This window comes from Diceros bicornis, chromosome 19, assembly GCF_020826845.1.
Source record: "Diceros bicornis minor isolate mBicDic1 chromosome 19, mDicBic1.mat.cur, whole genome shotgun sequence".
Lineage (NCBI taxonomy): Eukaryota > Metazoa > Chordata > Mammalia > Perissodactyla > Rhinocerotidae > Diceros > Diceros bicornis.
In genome coordinates this window covers 44,084,558-44,100,717 of record NC_080758.1, presented here as the reverse complement: position 1 = coordinate 44,100,717, position 16,160 = coordinate 44,084,558, and the positions used below count along the sequence as shown (strand labels likewise).

At 39.9% G+C, this 16,160-nt stretch overlaps 1 protein-coding gene across 1 annotated transcript in view; it reads right to left on the bottom strand.

The window, feature by feature from the left end:
* The window catches only part of PCSK2 (proprotein convertase subtilisin/kexin type 2), a 245,249-nt gene that overhangs the window by 213,424 nt on the left and 15,665 nt on the right, over positions 1–16,160 (bottom strand). The gene's annotated exons all lie outside the window — the stretch shown is intronic.

The window sequence follows — 16,160 nt, the reverse complement described above, 5'->3', positions numbered from 1 at the left end:
CTTGACCTGGGAGTCGAGACACTTGAATGTGGCTCATATCTGTTACCATCTAAACTTGGACAAGTCACTTCCCCTCTGGGACTTTTTTCTCTTCTTATGTAGAAAAACAGAAACTCAAAGTTCCCAGATCTCTGTCTTTTCTTCACATCTTCGTATTTACAAATGTAAGTTGTTTGCAGTTCTTAATCTGATCAATGAATTTAATTGAATCCTTGAAAATTATAAGCAAAATCATGTACATATGTGCATTTCTCTGGAGAGATGAGACATGATTTTCATCAGATTCTTAAAAACCTCCCGGAACCAAATAATCTTTCACTAATCAAAGTATTTCCTATTAAAGCTTTTAGGCATGTGTGTTTACATCCAGGGTTTGGAAGAAAAGGGAAGGGGATGTGAATGCTGGGAAAGTAAGGCTTTACCAATGTAAGTGGAGCCAATTTGAGATTTGTAGGTCAAATATTTGGCCCAAATATAGGCCCAAATATTTCTTAAATAACATTTATTATTATTATTATTATTAATATAAAAGGAATATATAGAAAATTTGGAAAACAGAGAAAAACAGAAACAGTAAAATAAAAAGTTATTCACATTTTTGGGGGGGGCAGTATTGGATTTAGAAGGTTATCTTTTTTTGCTCCTGGCCCACTCACTCCCATGGGAAAACTACCATTTCCTTAATAGTAACATGAATTAATTTTAGATCTTCCTCTTTGCTTTCACACACACACACACACACACACACACACACGAGTATGTATTATTATGCAAAATGATTCTTCACTTACCACTCATATGTTACCACAAACTTCTACTCTCTACCTCCTTCTTTTAAACAGTTGTATATTATTCCATTACATGAGATATATCATGATTTATTTAACCTTTATATATTTTTTTACATTTATAATTTTATTTATTTATTTATTTTTCCCCAAAGCCCCAGTAGATAGTTGTATGTCATAGCTGCACATCCTTCTAGCTGCTGTATGTGGGACGCGGCCTCAGCATGGCCGCAGAAGCGGTGCGTCAGTGCGCGCCTGAGATCTGAACCCGGGCCGCCAGCAGTGGAGTGCGCGCACTTAACCGCTAAGCCATGGGGCTGGCTCTATTTTTTTACATTTAAAAATAACGCTGTGTGTTGGGAGGGAGGGAGTTCAGTAATGATGGAATAAGAACACTCTTATGTAGAAGCAACTAGAGCACTAAAAAAATGTCAGATAAACTTTTCAGAACTCTGGAAATTAACAAAAGGCCTGCAGCAACCTGAGAATTTATTCAAGAACAACAGCTGAATTTCAGTAAAAACAGAAAGTTTTGTGGGTGTTAACTTGCCCTATTCCCATCCACTTCTCCTCAGCTCTGCACCTTCTTTAAAAACCAATAGGTCAGTTGAGGACTGACTATATATATCGTAGATAAAATTGATTTTAAGATAAAAATTGTTCCTACAAAGAATGACATTTTATGGTGATAAAAGTGTTAATCCATCAAAAAGACAAAGAATTATACACATATATATGCACCTAACAACAAAGCCCCCAAATACATGAAATAAAAACTGACAGACTCAAAGGAGGGAATAGACAATTCATCAATAATAGTTAGAGACTTTAATAGCTCGTTTTCAATAATGGATAGAACAAGTAAGCAGACTAAAAAGTAAATTGAAGACTTGAGCAAAACTATAAACCAACTAACAGCTATCTATGGAGTATTTCAGCCAACTGGAGCAGAATACACATTCTTCTCAAGTACACATGGAACATTCTCCAAGACAGACCATATGTGAGGCCATTACACTAGAAATTAATAAAAGATGAAAAATTGTGAAATTCAGAAATATGTAGAAATAAATAACATACCCCTAAATAATCAATGGGTCAAAGAAGAAATCACAATGAATATTAGAAAATCTTTGAGATGAACGGAAACAAAAACACAGAATTTAAAAACTTATAGGATGGGCCGGCCCCGTGGCTTAGCGGTTAAGTGTGTGTGCTCCGCTGCTGGCGGCCTAGGTTCAGATCCCGGGCGCGCACCGATGCACTGCTTCTCCGGCCATGCTGAGGCCGCGTCCCACATACAGCAACTAGAAGGATGTACAACTATGACATACAACTATCTACTGGGGCTTTGGGGAAGAAAAAAAAAGGAGGAGGATTGGCAATAGATGTTAGCTCAGAGCCGGCCTTCCTCAGCAAAAAGAGGAGGATTAGCACGGATGTTAGCTCAGGGCTGATCTCCCTCACAAAAATAAATAAATAAATAAATAAATAAAATAAATAAGACAATTCTGTTTACAAAGTCATCAGATAAATAAAATATTAGAGAACAAATTTGACAAAAGGAGCATAAGACTTGTACACTGAAAAGTACAAAACATCATTGAAAGAAATTAAAGAAGATCTAAATAAAATGGAAAGATATCCCATGATCATGGATTTCGAAGATGGTAATGCTCCTCGTTTTTGCAGATCCTAAAATTCATATGGAAATACAAAGGACCCAGAATAGCCAAAACCATCTTAAAAAAGAACAAAGTTGGAGAACTCACACTTTCTAATTTCAAAACTTATTACACAGCTACAGTAATTAAGACAGTCTGGTACGGGCATAAGGAGAAACATAGAGTTCAGTGAAATAAAATTGAGAGTCGGGAAGTTATTTATAATAATTAATTTACGGTTAATTTATTTTGACATGGGTACTGTGAAAATTCAATGCGAAAGATACTCTTTTCAACAAATCATGCTTGGAAAACTGGATATATATATGAAAAGAATGAATTTGGATCCCTTTCTCACACCACATGCCAAATTTAACTCAAAATGATTTATAGTCCTAAATATAAGAGGCAAAACTATATAAATGTTAGAATAAAACATAGAGGTAAATATTCATAACTTTTACTTAGGCAATGATTTTTTAGATAGGACACCAAAAGGCCAAAAGACAAAAGAAGAAAAATACAAAAATTGAACTTCATTAAAATTAAGAGTGTTAGTACTTTAAGTCAAATCATCAGGAAAATGAAAAGACAACACACAGAATGGGATAAAATACTTTCAAAGCATATCTCTGACAAGGGACTCATACCAGAATATATAAAGAACAATTCAACAAAAAGTCAAATAACCCAATTAAAAAATGGGCAAAAGATATGAATAGCTATTTCTCCAAAGAAGATATACAAGTGGCCAATAAGCACATGAAAAGATGTTCAACATCATTAGTCACCAGGGAAATACAAATGAAAACCACAATGAGATACCATTTCACAACCACTAGTGAAAACAAAAACAAAAACAAAAAAACCAGCAAGTGTTGGCAAGGATGTGTGGAAGAATTTGAACACTTGTACATGGCTTATGGGATAGTAAAATGGCATAGCTACTTTGGAAAATTCTTTGGCAGTTACTCAAAATGTTACACACAGATTTTGTATATGACCCAGCAATTCCAATCATAGGTATATATCCAAGAGAAATGAAAATATACATCTATACAAAAACTTGTACACAACTGTTCTTAGCATTATTTATGTCAGGCAAATCTAGAAACAACTCAAATGTCCATCAACTGATGAACAGATTAAAAAAATGTGGTATGTACATACAATGGAAAATTACTTAGAAATAAAAAGGAATAAAGTATTGATACATAATAGAACATGGATGAACCTTGAAAACTTAATGATAAATGAAAGAAACCAGACAAACAAGGCCACATATCGTATCACTTCCTTTATATGAAATGTCCAGAACAGAAAAATCCAGAAAGTAGATTAGTGGTTGCCAGGGTCAGGAGGAGGCAGAAATGGGGAGTGATTGGTAATGGTACAGAGTTTCTTTTTGGGGTGATGGAAATGTTCTAAAATTAGACTATGGTAATGATTGCACGATTTTTTGGAAATATTAAAAATCACTGAATTGTGCATTTTGAAAGGGCAAATTTTACGGTTTGTGAATTATATCTCAATAAAACTGTTATTTAATAAATTCTATGATGAACAGCCTTGTAAATGTCACTATTTGCATAGATGACAGTTTTTCTGAAGGAATTCAATCACTCAGTTATATATTATGAACATTAGCATTTTGATAAGTAGTCCCAAAAAATCTTCCTATAAAGTTGTATAAGAACAACCAAGAAGTAAGAATAAAAATATCCATTTTCTCCTACTTTCAGCAATGCTGGATTGACATTTATTGATTGATATTTTAATTTTTGCCTGTTTAATAGACAAAATATACCATCTTATTTGGATTTCTTTACTTATTTTCCAAGTTTGAGCATCTTTTTGTATGTTTATTGGACATTTTAATTTCTTCTCTTTGAATTGCTTGTTTGTGTCTTTTGTGCATTTTTCTATTGCTTGTCATAAGCCAGGCACTGTGTTGGGTGCTGGAGAGACAAAGTTAAATATGACATGGTCTCAGCCTGAAAATAGCTCACAATCCACCAGGGAAGGCGGATTTGTACACAGCAGCATTGATGGTACTCTGTGAAGGAGTGGCTTAAGAGCATGAGTTCTGGGACAGTTTTGCCTTTTTTATGGCCGAGTAGTATTCCATTGTATATATATATATCACATCTTCTTTATCCATTCATCAGTTGAAGGGCACTTGGGTGGCTTCCACATCTTGGCTATTGTGAATAGTGCTGCAAAGAACATAAGGGTGCATAAATCTCTTTGAATTGTTGATTTCAAATTCTTTGGATAAATACCCAGATGAAGCAGTCTATACAGAAACTGATAAGTAATAATGTACACCTGAAATTACGCAATGTTATAAACCATTATGACCTCAATAAAATAACGGAAAAAAAAAAAGCATGAGTTCTGGAGTCAGACTGGCTTGGTTTAAATTCTGGCTCTTCCACTGAATAGCTGTATGACCTTTGGCAAGTTATTTAACCCTTCTGGGCCTTAGTTTACTCACTTATCAAATGGGAGTGTCCCCTTTTCACGTTGTTGTCATGGGAATTAAGTGAGATAATGCATGGAAAGTGCTTGGAATAATGCCTGGCACATAGTGAGCACTCAATAAGTGTTAGCTACTATTTTTATTGTTAGAGTACAGTGTGCTATTAACAGAATATGGTCAAGGTGCCAGTGGATCCCAAAGGAGAGATTACTTCTGTCAGAGGGATACCTGGGGAATGTTTCATGAAATTTCCAGAGGAAGGGAAGGGTATTCAGGCAAAGGGAATATTTTTCATTTTTGTGCAAGTGTACATTTTCCTAGAGTTTCAATTTTGAAGGGTGTGGTTATTTTTAAAACATAGGCACAAGTTGGTTTTTTTTTTTTTTTTTTTTTTTGGTGAGGAAGATCTGCCCTGAGCTAACATCCATGCCAATCCTCCTCTTTTTGCTGAGGAAGACTGGCCCTGGGCTAACATCTGTGCCTATCTTCCTCCACTTTATATGAGACGCCGCCACAGCCTGGCCTGACAAGTGGTGCCTCGGTGCATGACCGGGATCCGAACCTGGCCCACCAGCAGTGGAGTGCATGCACCCAACTGCTACGTCAGAGTCAGGCCCAGGCACAAGTTCTTCAACACTCTTCCCATTCAGAGATGAGGTCCATGATCCCAACTCTTGAATCTGGAGAATGTGACTACTTTGATTAAAAGGCATATGGAAATGATGCCATGTGACTGCTGAGGCTAGGTGTAAGAGGCCATGTGACTTCTGCTTTGTTCACCAGAACACTTGCTCTTTAGGTCCTGACCTGCCATTTATGAAGTTCAACCACTCCCAGGCTGCCATGCTATGAGGAAGCCCAGGCAACATTGGGAGCCATGTGTGGTTCTTTGGTTGACAATCGTGGCTGGGCCAAGTCTTCAAGGCATCCCATTTCAGGTGCTACATATATAAATGCAGAAGCTTTGGATGATTCCAGACTCCAGCCATTCTAGTCATCCTTCAGCTACCAAGTTGTCCCAACTGAGTTCCCACGTGGACCATAGACAAGCCATCCCTACTGTGCCTTGTCTGAATTTCTGATCCCAAGTCCATGAGCATAATTAAATGGTTGTTTTATACCAGTAAGTTTTAGGTAGGCTTGTTACTCAGCAATGGATAATAGGAACAAATAGCTAACTGAAAAAAAAGTTTATTCCCTCAGCTTTCAGGACTGTGCATACTTGAAATTCTATAATAATATTAGTTCTGTCTGTCAATTGACCCAAGCCTGGAGCAGCTCAGATAGGGGGCCCTCAAAGGACCTTTGGCACAGAGGGAGGGGGCCTGGGGCCAGGGCAGCAGATACTGGATGAACTTCAAGGCCACAGCAAACTTGGCTAGGAGTCTAGTGTGCAAATGAAAATCTTTTAGAAGACTGCTTTTGTGATTTAGTTCCTGTCTATCAAAAAGTACATTCTCTTGGGAAAATTAAACATAAATATTTCATGTGCATTTTCCAGGCTCAGTGGTTCTTGAATGTTTTTTCTCCTTAACCCTGCTGATATACTCAGGGTAATGTTAAGATCTGATAAAAAAAAAAAAAAAAAGGTGGGGGGAGGATGGGGAAGGAAAGAAAACGTCAGCGTGCTGACCTTTTGTGCTCCGAAGTCTTGTGCCTCTGACCACCGTCAGGTGGTATACACTTGGAGTTTTACTTCCTATTGTGGAGGGCACAATAAATTTGAGAACTTTTAACACTAGAAGGGAACTTTTGAGTTATCAAGCAACGGTGAGCATTGGAAGGACATTATTCTGGCTTTGTTTTACTGATTTTTAAAAATTAAATTTTAATGGAGGCAAAGGAAAAATTCTTCCTTATAGTGGAATTCCAATTAATAAATGTAGAAGTGAAGATGGAAATTGAATATCACCATTTAGGAAACACTATAGAATAATTGTGGCTGGCAAGCATTGCCAAAAGATGCTAAAATTAGTGGGTGAAATACAATGATAGAGAGAAATACTGTCTTCATAGTGGAGAAACCTGGCAGAGACCACCTTAACCAAAGGATCTAAGTTAATCTCACCTGGGATAAAACGTATCAAAGTCATGTGCCTCATGATATGATGCACTGAGAAGGAAACAACATCACTTACATGATTTTTTTCCAAAAATACATAACCTGAATTCAATCAGGAGGAAACATCAGACAAACCCATAACCGGCTAGTATGCCTCATAAAAGACAAAGAAAGACTGCAGAACTTTTCCAAATTAGAGGAGACTAAGGGGACATGACAATTAAATGCAATGTATCTCCTGGATTAGATCCTGGATCAGCATAAAGCACATTAGTGGACAATTGGAAAAATTTGAATGATGTCTGTAGATTAACTAGTAGTATTATATCAATGTTCTTTTCCTGGCTTTGGTACTCGTATTATGGTTATGTAAGATGTTAACTTGGGGGAGGCTGGATAAAGGGTACATGGCAACTCTGTGAGCCATTTGTTTTTTCCTTTTTTTCTTTTCTTTGCAAGGAAGATCAGCCCTGTGCTAACATCTGCCAATCCTCCTCTTTTTTTGCTGAGGAAGACTGGCCCTGGGCTAACATCCGTGCCCATCTTCCTCCACTTTATATGGGATGCTGCCACAGCATGGCTTGACTAGTGGTGTGTTGGTGCGCGCCCGGGATCTGAACTGGTGAACCCTGGGCTGCCGCAGCGGAGTGTGTGCACTTAACTGCCTGCACCACCGGGCCGGCCCCTGTGACCCATTTTTTTTAAAGGAATCTTTCTTTTCATTGTGGTAACGTACATAACATAAAAATTTTCCATTTTAACTATTTTTTTTATAATTTTATTTATTTATTTTTCCCCAAAAGCCCCAGTAGATAGTTGTATGTCATAGCTGCACATCCTTCTAGCTGCTGTACGTGGGACGCGGCCTCAGCATGGCCGGAGAAGCGGTGCGTCAGTGCACTCCCGGGATCCGAACCCGGGCCGCCAGTAGTGGAGTGCGCGCACTTAACCGCTAAGCCACAGGGCCGGCCCTCATTTTAACTATTTTTAAGTGTACAGTTTAGTGGTATTAAGTACTTTCACATTGTCATGCAACCATCACCACCACTCATCTCCAGAACATTTTTCATGTTATAAAACAAAAACTCTATACTCACTGAACAATATCTCCCCACTCTTCCCTCCCCCAGCCCCTGGCAACACCATTCTACTTTCTGTCTCTATGAATTTGACTACTCCAAGGACCTAATATAGGTGAAATCATATAATATTTGTCCTTTTGTGTCTGGCTTATTTCACTCAGCATATCTTCAAGGTTCATCCTTGTAGCATATGTCAGAATTTTCCTCCTTTTTAAGGCTGAATAATATTGCATTTATGTATATGTATGTACGTTTATGTAAATGTGGTATGTGTATACCATATTTTGTTTATCCATTCATCTATTGACGGACACTTGAGTTGCTTCCACTTTTTGGCTATCGTGAATAATGCTGCTCTGAACATGGGTGTACCTGTATGCTATTTTTGCAATGCTGTTAAAATCTGTAGTTATTTTCAAATTGAAAGTTAAAAAATGTAAAAACATTTTAAAAATTAAATTTGAATGTCCTTAGGAGGATAATATATTTACTAATGTCAAGTCAGAGGCCCCACCACTTCCTGTTGTCACATACCAAGGTCACTTCACATGGTTGTGTTACCAGAAGGCAACTGGGCTGCACCCTTGACTTGGTCTAACTGCCTCTTTTTATAAAATGAGAAAGACATCGTGGCTCAGGGAGGGGCAGGGCTTGCCCAGTTGAGAGGGAGCTCTTGGCAGAAATTCCAGGCCTCCTGACTGTGCATCCAGCACCCTTCCCTCCACACTGCTTCCACTGAAGTCTCAGCCTATGTCCCACCCGCCTTCATAACTGTGGCTATGAGTCCAAGGGATTGCAGGCTGGAATTCCTAATGAAGACAAGTGTGACTCAAGGACAACCAGGTTGGTGAGTGACATCCCCTCTCTGTGTCCTTGGGACCCACAATCTGGGATTTTCTGATTAGAGGCGCTGTCTCGGCTGTGGAAGAAATGGAGCTAATTAGTCTCATGGAGCTGAAATTGGAAACTCTGGCAATAAACAGGTAAATTGACTGATCACAGCTCTAACAGAAGATTAACTCGCAGGCAGTCGTTATTTTTCTGAGCTCTTTTTGCCTCTTGTCTTGGGGAAGAGGAGACCCCAAATCCACCATCCTCTCGCAATCTGAGAAGCGACTGTCTGAGGAGGTCATTGTGCAAGCATGAGGCCCACCACAGGCAGGGAAAGACAGACGCCGCGTGACTTACAGTAGTGTAAGGTACTTGCTGCCTACACGGACCTCAGGGATGTAATGCTCATGCATTTCTCAGTGTCTTAAGTAGAATGCTAATCTTACAAATAGAAAAGACATATTAAAAACAACCTTAGGTCCCCAAACACTCACTAGAGTGTCCCAGTAAGAAACCTCTCAAATATGTCAGCATTTAGTATATTTTCAAATATTTTTCTCATTTAAACAAACAAGCACACATCCTTCTTTTCTCCTTTTATACCATCACCTTTTTCTCTTAAGGCAAAATATGCATGGTTCCAGAAGGAAGGAGAAAGAAGGAGTGAAAGAAGAACTCACAGCAAATCGTCAGCTTGAAGGTTCAGGCTGGATGGCAGTATAAAAACGTCGCTAACGCAGACTGGCAGAGTTTTTAGAAATTGTCACGATGCCACAAAATTTTATGGATCTCAGCAATGCTTCTGCCTCTCTTTCTTCCCTCTTGCTTCCTTTTCCCACTAATAAGCATGGCTCCAAGCTAAAGCTCTTCTCTGAACCCACACATTCCCTTTCCTCAACAGCAGGGAACCCAGGGAACCGGCAACGAACTGTGAACAGATAAAAAGGCATGTTAAATCCTCACGACACTGCTGCCCACTTTCCTTTAGACCAGAGCTCTTTCCCCTTAGGCAATCCCCAGATGCTCCAGAAGGTCTGTGAACATGGCCTCCATCCCAAATTTTGTGCTTCTATGCATTTACTTGTTTCAGGAGAGCCCACTGCTTCTTACAGATTCTCAGTGGGTCCAGAACCCCAAACAGTTAAGACTCTCTAGTTCGGACCCATCACTTTTCCTTTGGCAGCTTTCTTTGCGTTTGTCCAGTGTGCTGGTCTTCACGATGCTCAGTCAGTCTTAGTTGGGAGTCTGGTTTGGTAGAACATTGGATACCACTCCACATATAAAGATTTTTATAATTGTAGTTTGAAGAGGAGCTGCTGTCAAGAGATTTAAGGAATAAAAACTGGGAAACAAAACAATACATCAAGGATTGAAAACTGGCTCAGCTGATAATTGCTTGTCGATTTCGTTTTGGGTCCCCCATTTCACAGACAGGGCTGGGCTCTGCATTGTACTGACTTTTCCCGAGACCACTCTTGATTTCCCTGGATTGCATGTAATCTCTTATGGGTGGGGGTTGCACTGTGCAATAAGGAGCGGGGAGAAAGGGAACTGGGGGGGGGCGTGTCCCAGGTTCTGCCCTACAGGAACTTACAGACCAATGTGGAAACACATGAACAGGAAAATTATATTGTGCAATTGACAGAAACATATGACATTACAGAAATAAAGATGGAAAGAAACAGAGATTGTGGCTGTGAATTAGGCAGGGAAAGGGGGGGAAAGAGAGGAGAGAAGAAGGGGTGGGCTGAGAACTATGGAAGAGGCAGGGTCAGCTGGTGGGGTTTACATAGCAGTAAAAGGCCTCTCCCCACCTCAAAAGCTTCTTGCTCACCCCTGTCCTAAACTTCATTTTTTTGTGTATTGAATGCTTAGTCTCAGGAAAGTGCAATTATCTCTGGGAGAGGTAACTCCCTAAGCCATGGTCAGCTAAATGCCTTGATTAAGAGTTGTTGACAGGATGGAGGTTTCTGGGGCCAGAAAGGAAGAAAGAATTGAGAGACAGAAAAGGGGGTACCAAAGGCATAGACCTTTGAATCATGCCTCAGTCTGGACAATCTCTTATTTACAGGTTCTAAATGCTCACCTGTACTGACTTGCGTCTTTCTCCCAACCAACCTCTTTGAAGTCTGGACCTAGGGACACACATCTCAGCTATTTGAATCCTCTCACTTCTTTCTGTCTTGCTTTAGAAAGAGAGATGGATAAAAGGCGTGTGGAGAGTAATAGGTAAACACCACCCCCTCTCCTGCACAAAACTCTTCATTCGTCTTATGCCTCCCCAGGCCCAGTATTAACTGCCTCTGCTGTCAGGCTTTCAGGTGATTCACAAAGAAGCTCAGAGAATGTGATCAGTGGCTGAACATTGGAGAGGTAGGCAAACCCGTGGAGGGAAGCTGCTGCTCTGATGGCCGAGGAGCCCCAGGGGTCCTCGTTAAGGTTCTCTAGCATTGGAGCAAGCTCTCAGTCACTCAGGTTTCAGTCATGTATCACCATGATAACGTGTGTTGCAAACCACCAAAAATCTTAGTGGCTTCAAACAGCAACCATTTATTTAGCTCACAATTGCCTGGGTCAACAATTTAGGCTCATTAAGTGGTTGTTCAGGTCTTGACCGGGTTACCTCATGCATTTGTAGTCAGCTGCAGGAAGGCCAATTATTGCGCCATCAATAAAATGAACCTACCACATTCAGTCAGAGCGTACCACGAGGCCCACCCTGAAGATGCCTCACGGCCAGCTCCAAACAAGGAGCTGGCTGATGCTCTGGCACATTCTGATTGCCGTCTCCCCACCAGAAGGCAGGACATGAATGCCAACATTTTCAGATCTGCTAGATGGGATAATTGATACATGAAGGAAGCCATCCTCAGTGTGAGGCCAAAAACCGGGGTGTTAGCGGTTTCCAGCAGAAAACAGCTCAAAGAAGAGATCCATTTGTAAGTTCACCTTGCCACCATACGTCAGGATCTTCAAAAACTTTATCCCATTTACTGATTATAGCAGTCCTGCAAGGTGGGTATTATCACTTCCATTTTAAGTTTGAGAAGACAGAGGTTCAGAGAAGTTCATTTGAAGCCAGGTCTGGCTGACTTGGCAGGCCAGACTCTTTCTTCTATTTTTCACTCTCTCTAAAATCTCTCTGCTACACAGTACTTTTCTTTCTCTGGATCAGTCAGGGGATGGGCCCTGCACGTTACTGACACCTGCCCAGAGGCCGTTACTGGTTTCCCTGGATGGTGTGCAAGGCAAGCAGACGTCAGCAAGAATTCTGAAGCTTACAGACAGACAGGTCTAATGTCAACTTTGGAGCAAAGGAAGAGAGAAGCACATTTTCCAGCAGGATTTTATTTCTTAATTAACAACAACAAAAAAGTGAATGTGTTTAGCCTAAAATACAGATTAAATATCTATTTCCATCATGAAATGGAGAACTTTTTTTTTTCAAGCAGACCTGTATATCAGCTATGAAGCCACAGCTGCCATCCAGGGCAAGGGCGGGGATACTCTGACTGACAGCTCAAGATGATGAGGGACACTCCTCAGTTCCACTTGGGGCCACACCCCCTCCATGTGATGGGCAGGAAGCAACCAGCTTCCATAGCACAAAGAGGAGGTGCCTTTCATCCAGGCGTTTTCTGGAGAACACCCTGCATTTACTAGCCCGCTCTTAAACCAGGAACCCTGAACCTCACTTGGTCCATACTTTTCAGATTAGTCCTTTACATTTTCCTTTTTACACTTGTGATTTACTATCAAAGGCTTGTAGTGAGTAATTACTCTAAGTGCTCTGATTATCTGCCTTGTCTTGTTCTCATTGTCAGCCAGACGACTGAATATCCCCAGTCAGTCCCGGCAGAGCCACTCCAACATGTAACCAAGCAGACCGTGCACACTTTATAGTAAGGAAATGCTTCTTCCTTATGAGAAGAGTCATACACAAGGCTGGTTTTGTATGTAATATTAGTTATTAGAAGAATCTTAAGCTTAAAAAAATTGAGCTACTGACATGTTGCTTAAATCTTCGTCTTTCAAAATTATCCTGGTATGCTGAAAAGAATTCTCTCTGGAGATGGACTTGGGAACAACTGGACGAGCTCCGTGAAGACAATGCCTGTTTTGCTCACAAGTGTTTGGTACAGAGTATGTGCTTTGTAAATGTTTGTTGAATGAATAAAATATCAGGAGGTTCTAGATTTTGGAAAGAGTTGCTAAGTAGCTATGTGCTACTTAGCACACATCAATGTAGATGACTAAATCTCTCTGGGTGTTGCATTCTTTGGGCATTAGTAAAGCACTTAATGCTTTGGGGGTCAAGCAGGAAATATAAGTATGTGAGTCAGGTATAGAACAATAGGGAGTGGTGGGGCTTGTGGTAAACTAGAGAGTACATGCCCCTCCTTAAGACAAAAAGATTGAAGCACTGTGCTGGCCACACAAAACTCAATTTGTGAGCCAAAGAGCGATGCATATTGTACCTTCTAGCTCTGAACAGTCTAGAACTCTAATAAGTGCTTGGCAGAAGGTACATCTTAAGAGGGTTTGAACTCATAAAAACTCATGAGATTGAACTGGGAATAGAAATAGCCTCGGGAATTCCAGGAAAAAAAAGTCCAGTTGATTACAGACATGGCTGAGACTATCTGCTATTTTTGTCTATAGTTTGGGCCCAAGCTCTCTGGAGCAGCTGTGGAAGACAAGAGAGATTAGTTACTAGCACACATCAGCTCTGGGGCTGAGGTTATCTCTAAATGATACAGGAGAAGAAGGGGTGGAAAGTGAATGCCTAAGCTGTGAGATTACTTGCTGGCTTCTTCACAAGCAAGCTGTTTCTTCCAAACCTGGAATAACCCAAAAGAAGGCTGCACTTGGCCAAGTCAATATCAAATATGATTTGTTAATTGGTCTTTATTGATGGCATATTAAATTCCACAGGGATAACAAAGTTGGAGGAAAGGAATTAATGTTTGACATACATTTATTTATTTTTCCAACTTTGCATATCTGAGAGCAGTGATATCAAGGATGAGTTACGTATTGAAATATTAGGCTCAGTTTCACTGGGATGAAGTTAGAGAGAGCAAAGAAAAAATTGTGAAGGAAGAAAGGTTTACAGGAAAGAAAGCTTATTACACTTTCAAAGAGTGAATGGCTGTAAAAATTATGCTGCATTTCTCGTCATTGCCACAGAAAGATCTTCACAATGTATTGTTTTTGAAAAAACAAAACGGCATGTGCAAGTACGATTCTCACTTGGAAGGATGTTTGGCTAAGGTTCACCTAAATGTTAATAACAGGTGGTGAAATTTAGGATGATCTGATGTTCTTCTGTTCACCTCTCTATATTATTTTCTACAATGAGCTTTGAAGACTCTCAAAAATTGAAGTATACAATAAAGGTAATTTCATTTTGTAAAATAAAAGTGAGTTCATAGCATCTCAGCATTTTCATACTGGAAATGGCCTGAAAGAGTATTTAGAACTATGTCTCACATTACAGAGGTTGTGACACCTTAGCTGGCACCTGAGTTCCTCTCAGGGAGGGAGCTGTCTTTATCCGGGAGAATCCTGTGATGGTTGGTAGGACTCTAAGGCCATGACTGCCCAGAGAGCAAAAAGATCTACTCTGCCTGGAAGAATTTGTCTTTCCCCATGAGAAGAGGGATTGCTAAAGAAACCAAGGGACAGAAAAAAGGAAGGAGAGAAGAGCCGGTAAGAGGTGTGAGGCCTGGCATGACATGGGGCAAAGGGGACACTGCTCATGCCCCCGTGGTGAGGTGACCAAAGGATTTCTCAAAGCACGTCTGGTGCTTCCTTTGAAGTTGTTTGTGTTTTGCAACGTAACCCCTGACATCTCTACACCCCTGACATCTGCAGTAAAATACATTACAGTTATAAATGCCTTGGTAAGTTAGGGTTGTTAGGGTTTGGTTGGTGTGGAGAAATCCAGGTGGTGGCTGAATTTCACACCTGAGTTACCATCGTGAAGAACAGAGATTGCATCTGTAGGATGAAGACATGATTTGTTGCCTGGAAAGTTTTACTGGAAGCAGAAACCTGGATCCAGAAGCGAAATGAGGATCCAGCTTCCACCCTCAGAATTTACAGGAATGTTAGGAAGGGCTTGGGACTTCTACAGGGCACATAATGGGGGATTTGAGTGGATCTCATTCGGATCCCAAGGGTCCAGGCATTTCTAGTTGACACCTGGATTATACGGATAAGAAAAGTGAGGTTCAGAATAATTTGGTCAAGGTCACACTGCTCTGTAGTGACAGGGGTGGGACAAAACCTCATGGTTGTTGAGGAAGTTGAACCTCTCTCAGTTTCGGTGAGAGAGAGAGACTTGAATGTTAGTTTTGAGTCAATGTACCCTTTTTTGTGGTAATTTCTTATTTTTGAAATAATCTCAGACTCACCGAAAAGTTTCAAGAATAGAGCAAAGAACTCTCATAGAACCTTCACCCAGAGTCTCCAATCATTAACATTTTACTGCATTTTCTTTATCATTTTTTCTACATATATATATGTATATATGTTAATTTTGCTGAAATTTTTGAGTGTAAGTTGTAGACAGTGTTTGTGTTTCCTAAGAACAAGGCAGTACAACTATTATAATCAGAAAGCTAACATTGGTATAATATTATTTTCTAATTTACAGACATCATATCAATTGTCTTAATAATATCCTTTATAGTAAAAAAAAAAAAAATCTGACCCAAAGTTCAATCCAGGATCACATGTTGCATGTAGTCGCCATTTCTCTTTTAATCTGGAAGAGTTTCTTAGTTTGTCTGTCTTTGTCTTTCATGACCTTAATACTTTTGAAGAGTACAGGCCAGTTATTTTCTAGACTGCCCTTCAGTTGGGACTTGTCCGATGATTTCTCATCATTAGATTGAAGTTATGCATTTTGGCAGGGACATAACACACATCATGGTGTATGCTTCTTGATGCAATGTACACAGTCTTTTAAATGCAACCAGTTTAAGTCCAAGTAAACCATTCTGGTCTCACTCACCTAATAGTGAACTTACAAACTGAGCGCAAGACACAGTTGTGGGCACATTCAGTGCTACTTGCTCACATGTTTCTGGTCATCCAAGTGTGAGGATACTGAATAACTTAAAAATATAGCTTATACCAACAATGAGCAAGTAGACTTTGAAATGAAAAACACAATACCATTTACATTAACACTTCCCACAATGAAATACTTAAGTATAAATCTAACAAAATATGTACAAGCTC